At 38.0% G+C, this 6,542-nt stretch overlaps 1 non-coding gene across 1 annotated transcript; it reads left to right on the top strand.

Moving 5' to 3' along the window:
- The first annotated feature begins 896 nt into the window (after positions 1-896).
- On the top strand, positions 897-970 carry trnat-agu. Its single transcript has one exon. It is a non-coding gene; the product is annotated as a tRNA-Thr (tRNA).
- The last annotated feature ends 5,572 nt before the right edge of the window (positions 971-6,542 follow it).

The raw sequence follows: 6,542 nt of genomic DNA, 5'->3' as shown, positions 1-6,542 counted from the left end.
CGTGACAAGTTGGCCGAGTGGTTAAGGCGATGGATTGTATTCCATTGTGCTATGCACGCTAGGTCGAATGCCAACCTTGTCTTGTCTTTAAACCAGAGTTATTATCCTTCCTGCAGCATCTGTGCCAGCAGATCAAATTCAAGAAGAAAATATTCGAAGCTGTTTTCCGTCTAAACACCCCACTCCCTCTAAACACAACGATTTCCTCTTAAGGGACTTTCTCAGTCTGCGTAACACCTGTTGCTCAAAGGCAGTATCTTTTTGCGTACTTAGAATCAAAAAGACTGCCTTAAACATTCTGTTTTACAGAGTGAAATGGAAAGTTGACAAGGCAGGTTTTGATATGGACGCCGCGGGCTAGCTGGTTAAAGCACCTGTCTTGTAAACGGAGATCCTGATTTTGAATCTCAGCAGTGCCTTCTTCACTTGTTTCTTGGATTTTTTCTGGCATACGCAGCTGAAACCGTGCAAAGTGAACTTGAAATTAGACTGTGTACAAACCTTGCCTCATACTTGCCGCTTTTACGCTTTCATCTATATTTTGAAGTCCTTAATCGAATTCGACAAAAGAGAATGGAAACCTCGATGATGAAAGGATTTAAGGTGCATTTGAAGAAGATGACTGCTTTTGTCAGGTCCGCTGTCCGCTTCTGCTTTTCAGGGAATAGATGAACGTTTCTTCATCGAGGGCTTCTTTGACATTGAATTCAAACAACATAAGGCAAACTTCCATCTTTCCAAAAGCTCCTGATCGTGGAGGTGCACTTGTTGAAAACGTGCTCACCTATCATTTTTTTTTTTTTTTTGTTATTGAATTACCAAGAGTTGGACATTTGTTGCATGTTAACTGTCTTTTAGGCGTATCAGGTGACAAAGCTAGAGTCTTTTTGACATCTGGCGCCGTGGCTTAGATGGTTAAAGCGCCTGTCTAGTAAACAGGAGATCCTGAGTTCGAGTCTCAGCGGTGCCTGCAGTTAGTCTACTCTTCGAGTTGATGTTCAATTTGTTCATGTTCCGACTCTGCAAAGAACATGTTGCTTTGTCCGCTTCTAGTGCAGAAGGTGGAGGTGGAGCGCAGCTCTCGCTTTATTGTCTTTGCTTTGGCCAGTGAAAGACATAGGGGAAAGCGAAGCCTGCCTGCCGATTGCGGAACAGATTGCTGAGTGACGTGTAACAGATTGCTCTGAGCAAGGCAGCGCGAAAGAGATCAATTGATGAGATATGAGTTTAGATGAAGTGTCCGATTTAAATATAGAACTGGCAGATGCGTTTTCAGACCAGTGAATTTGAATTTAGGAGGAATGACCGAAAGGGTCGGCTTTTTGCTCACGTGACACGTTGGCCGAGTGGTTACGCTTTAACTGCAATCCTTTTGTGCTATGCACGCTTGGGTCTGAATCCCACCCTTGTCTTTACTTTAAACCTTAGAGTCAATTTTCCTTCTGCAGCTATTTGGGCCCGCAGATCAAATTCAAAAAGAAAATATTTCGACGATGCTTTCTGTAAAAGACCCACCTCCTCTAAACTCCACGATTGCCTCTTTAAAACACCTGTCTTGTAAACAGGCTATCCTGAGTTCGAGTCTCGGCGGTGCCTGCAGTTTGTCATCATCTTTCGAGTTGATTTTCATCTTGGTACCGGATTTCCTGCAAACTTTCGGGAAATTTTAGCTTTGTCCGTTCAGTGCAGAACGGAGGTGGAGCGCAGCTCAGCTTTTATTGTCTTTGCTTTGGCCAGTGAAAGACATAGAGGAAAGCGAAAACCCGCCTACTTGTCTGCCGTCGTGACTGTAACTGATTGCTCGAAGGCGCAATGAAACAAGAACCCAAAAAAGGGTTTTTTTTTTTTAAAAAAAAGGTTTTTTTTTCCCCGGCCCCCCCCTTTTTTAACCCCTTTTTTTCCAAAAGGGTTTGAGTTTCCCCCAAAAAAATTTAAAAAATTTTTTTTTTTTAAAAAAACTTTTTTTGGAAAAAAAGGGGGGGGGGGGTTTCCCCCTTTTTTTTTTTTGGGGAAAAAGGGGGCCGGCCCCCCCTTTTTTAAAAAATTTCCCCAAAATTTTTTGGGGGGCCAGCGGGGGGAAAATTTTTTTTTTAAGGGAGGGTTTTTAAAAAGGGGCCCCCCCCCAAAAAGGGGGGGGGGAAAATTTTTTTTCCCCAAAAAAATTTGGGGGGGGGGCCCTTTTTTTTTTAAAAAGGGGGGTTAAAACCCCCCCTTTCTTTTTAAAAATTTAAAAAAAGTTTTTGGGGAAAAACCCAAAAAAATTTTTTAAAAGGGGGGGAAAAAAACCCCAAAAAAAATTTTTTTAAAAAAAAATTTTTTAAACCCCGGGGGGGGGGGTTTTAATTTTTTTTGGGGTTTTTTTTTTTTTTTTTTTTAAAATTTGGGAAATTTTTTTTCCCTTTTGAAGGGGTAAAAAAAATTTTTTTTTTTTTAAAGGAAAAAAAACCGGGGTTTTTTTTTGGGGGGCTTTTTTGGGGGCCCTGGGGGGAAAAAAATTTTTTTCCCCTTTTTTTTTTTGGTTTAAAAGGGGTTTTTAAAAATTTTTTTTTTGGGGGAAAAGGGGGGGAAAACCCCCCTTTTTTTTTGGGGGGTTTTAAAAAAAAAACCCCCCTTTTCCCCTTTTGGGGGCCCCCCGGGGAAAAAAATTTTTGGGGTTTTTTTTTTTTAAAAAAAAAAAAAAAGGGGTTTTCCCCCCCCAAAAAAATTTTTTTTTTTTGGGGGGGCCCCGGGGCCCCAAAAAGGGGTTTTTTTTTTGGGGGTTTTAAAACCCTTTTAAAATTTTTTCCCGAAAAAAAAAATTTTGCCAAATTTTTTTTTTTCCCCTTAACCCTTTCCCCCCCCAAAAAGGGAAAATTTTTTTTTTTTCCCCCCCCCTTTTCCCTTTTTTTTCCAAATTTTAAAAAAATTTGAAAAAAATTTTTTTTTAAAAGTTTTTTTAAACTTTTTTAAATTTAAAAAAAAAAAAAGGGGGGGGAAAACCCAAAAAAATTTTAATTGTTTTAAAAGGGGAAAATTTTTTTAATTTCCCCCCCCCCGGGGGGATTTTTTTCAAAAAAATTAATTAAAAAAAAAAATTTTTCCCCCCAAATTTTTTAAGGGTTTTTTAAAATTTTTAATTTTTTTTTTTTAAAAAGAAAAAAAGGGGAATTTTTTTTTTTTTGGGGGGGGTTTTTTTTTGGGGGGGTTTTTTTCTTTTTGGGGAAAAATTTTTCCCCGGGGGGGGGTTTTTTTAAAAAAATTAAAAAAAATTTTTTTTAAAAATTTTTTTTTTTTTTTTTCCCCAAAATTTTTTTTTTTTTTTTAAATTTTTTTGGGGAGGGGTTTTTTTTTCCCCAAAAAAAAAAACCAAAACCCCCCCGGGGTTTTTAAAAAAAGGGGGGGGAAAAAAAGTTTCCCGGTTCCCCCAAAAAAAGGGGCCAATTTTTAAATTTTTTTTTCCCCGGGTTTTAAAGGCAAAAATTTTTTTTTTGGGTTTAAAAAGGGGGGGCCCCCAAAATTTTTTTCCCCCCGGGGGGGGGGGGGAAAAGTTAAAAAATTTTTTTTTAAAAATTTTTCCCCCCCCTTTTTTTTTGGGGGGTTTTTTCCCCCGGTTTTTAAAAAAAAAAAGGGAAAAAAAATTTAAACTTTTTTTTTTAAAAAAACCCCAAATTTAAAAAAAAAAAGGGGGAAAGGGAAAACCCCCCGGGGGTTCCCCCTTTTTCCAAAAAATTTTTTTTTTTCCCTTTTTTTTCCCCCCTTGAAAAAAAAAAATTTTTTTTTTTTTAAAACCCCCCCAAAAAAAAATTTATTTTTTTTTCCAAAAACCCCCCCTTTTTTTTCCCCCCCCTTGGGCCCTTTTTTTAAAAGGCAAAAAAATTTTGGGGGGGTTTTTTTTTTTTTTCCGGGTCAACCCCCCAAATTAAAAAAAAATTTTTCCCCCGGGGGGGGCCCCCCGGGGAAACCCCCCGGGTTGGGGGTTTTTTCCCAATTTCCCCAAGGGGGGGGGGAAAATTTGTTTTTTTTAAAAAAAAAAACCCGGTTCCTTGGGGAAAAAAACCCAAGAAAAAAAAAAAAATTTTTTTCCCCCCCCCCCCCCAAAAAAAAAAAGGGTTTCCCGGGGGGGTTTTTTAAAAAAGGGGGGGGGGTTTTTTTTTCTTTTTTTGGGGCCCCCCCAATTTTTTTTGGGGGGTTTTGGGAAAAGGGTTTTTTTTTATTTTTTTAAAAAACCCCAAAAAAAATTTTTTTAAAAAAACCCTTTTTTCTTTTTTTTTTTTAAAAAAAAAAACCTTTTTTTTTAAAAAAAAGGGGCCCCAAAACCCCTTTTTTTTGGGGGTTTTAAAATTTTTTTTTTAAAAAAGGGGGGGAAAAAAAAGGGGGGGAAAAAAATTGTTTTGAAAAAATTTTTTTTCCCCCGGGGTTTTTTTTTTTAAAAAAATTTTTTTGGGGGTTTTTAAAAATTAAACAAAAAAAAAAAACCCCCCCCCGGGGGGGGGTTTTTGAAAAAAAAAAATTTTTTTGGTTTTAATTCCAAAAAAGGGAATTTTTTTTTCCCCTTTTTTTTTTTGGGAAAAGTAATTTTTTTTTTGGGGCCCGGGGGGGTTTTTAAACCCCTTTGGAAACCCCCTTTTTTGGGGGGGGGGAAAAAATTTTTCCCTTTTTTTTTTTAATTTTGGGGGGGGTTTTTTTTTTTTTTCCGGGGGGGGGGGGCCCCCCTTTTTTCCATTTTTTTTTTTTGGGGGGGGGGGGCCCCCCAAAAAACCCGGGACCCTGAAAAAAGGGGTTTTAAATTTCCAATTTCAAAGGGGGGGAAAAAATTTCAAAAGGGAAAAAAAATTTGGGTTTTTTTGGGGGGGGGGGGGCCCCAAATTTTTTTTTGGGGGGGAAAAAGGGGGGCCCCCCCCCCGGGGGGTTTTTTTTTTTAAAAAAATTTTTTTAAAATTCCCTTTTGGGGCCCCCCTTTTAAAAAATTTTTTTCCCCCCCTTTTTCCCCCCAAAAAAAAAAAAAAAATTTTTTTTTTAAAAAAACCCCCCCCTTTTTTTGTTCCCCGGGCCCTTTTTTTGGGGGGAATTCAGGGGGGGGGTTTTTTCAATCCCCTTTTTTTTTTTCCCGGGTTTTTTTAAATTTTTGTTCTTTCAAAAAAAAAAAAAGGGGGTTTTCCAAAATTTCTTTTTTTTCCCCCTTTTTTTTAAAAAACCCCCTTTTAAAAGGGTTTTTTTTTGGGGGGTTTTGGGAAAAACCCAATTTTTTTTTCCCCCCCGGGTCCCCCAAAAAAGGAAAGGTTTTTTTTTCCCCTTTTTTAAAAGGGGGGGAAAAAAAATTTTTTTGGCCCCCCCCTTCCCCCGGGGAAAAAGGGGGCCCCCCCCCGGGTTGGGGGGTTTTTTTTTGGGGGGAAAAAAAATTTTTTTCCCGGGGGTTTTAATTAAAAAATTTAAAAAAAAACCAAAAGCTTTTTTAAAAAAAAAAAAATTTTTCCCCCGGCCCCCCTTTTTTGGGGGTTTTTTTTTTGGGGGGGGGCCCCCCCCCGGGGGGGGGGGGTTTTTTTGGGGTTGGAAACCTTTAAAAAAAAATTTTTAAAATTTTTAAAAAAAACCCCCCCCCCTTTTTTTTTGGGTTTTTTTTGGGCCAAAAAAAAATTTTTTAAATTTAAAATTAAAAAAAATTTTTTTTTCCAAAAAATTTTTAAAATTTTTTTTTTTTCCCCCAAAAAAAAGGGAAAAAAACCCCCAAAAAAAAGGGGGGAAAAAAAAAGGGAATTTTTTTTCCCCTTTTTTTTTTTTTTGGGGAAAAAAATTTTCCCCGGGGGGGGGGTTTTTTTTAAAAACCCCCCCTTCGGGGTTTTGGGGGGTTTTTTTTTAAAATTTTTAAAAATTTTTTTTTTGGAAAAAAAAAAGGGGTTTTTTTTTAAAAAAAAATTTTTTTTCCGGGAAAAACCCCCTTTTTTTTGGAATTTTTTTTTTTTTGGGGGGGTTTTAGAAAAAAAAAAAAACCCCCCTTTAAAAACCCCCCCTTTTTGGGGGTTTTTTTTGGAAAACCCCAAATTTTTTTTTTTTTTTTTTAAAAGGGGGTTTGGGGCATTTTTTTTCCCTTTTAAAAAAAAAAGGGGGAAAGGGCCCCCTTGGGGTTAAAGGGGGGTTTTAAAGGGGGAAAGTTGGGGGAAGGGGGTTTAAAATTTGGTTTTTAATTTGGGGGGAAAAAAAAAGGGTTTTTTCCCCCTTTTTTAAAGGGGGGGGGGCCCCCGGGGGTTTTTTTCCCCCTTTTTTTGGGCCCAGGGGAAAAAAAGGGGGCCCCCTTTTTTGGGGGGGCCCCCCCCAAACCCCCCCCCCGGGGGGCAAAAAAACTTTTTTCCCCCAAAAAAAAAAGGGGTTTTTTAAAATTTTTAAAGGCCCCCAAACTCCCTTTTGGTTTAAAAAAAAAGGGATCCCCCCCGGGCCGTTTCTTTTCCGTAACGCTGAAACCGTGGCAAAGTGAACTTGAAATTAGACTGTGCACAAACCTTGCCTCATACTTGCCTGTTTTACGTTTCATCTATATTTTGAAGTCCTTAATCGAATTCGACAAAAGA

Source organism: Polypterus senegalus, unplaced genomic scaffold (genome assembly GCF_016835505.1).
Source record: "Polypterus senegalus isolate Bchr_013 unplaced genomic scaffold, ASM1683550v1 scaffold_8945, whole genome shotgun sequence".
Lineage (NCBI taxonomy): Eukaryota > Metazoa > Chordata > Cladistia > Polypteriformes > Polypteridae > Polypterus > Polypterus senegalus.
The sequence above is the reverse complement of the archived record's forward strand: the minus strand, read 5'-3'. Positions and strand labels throughout refer to the sequence as shown.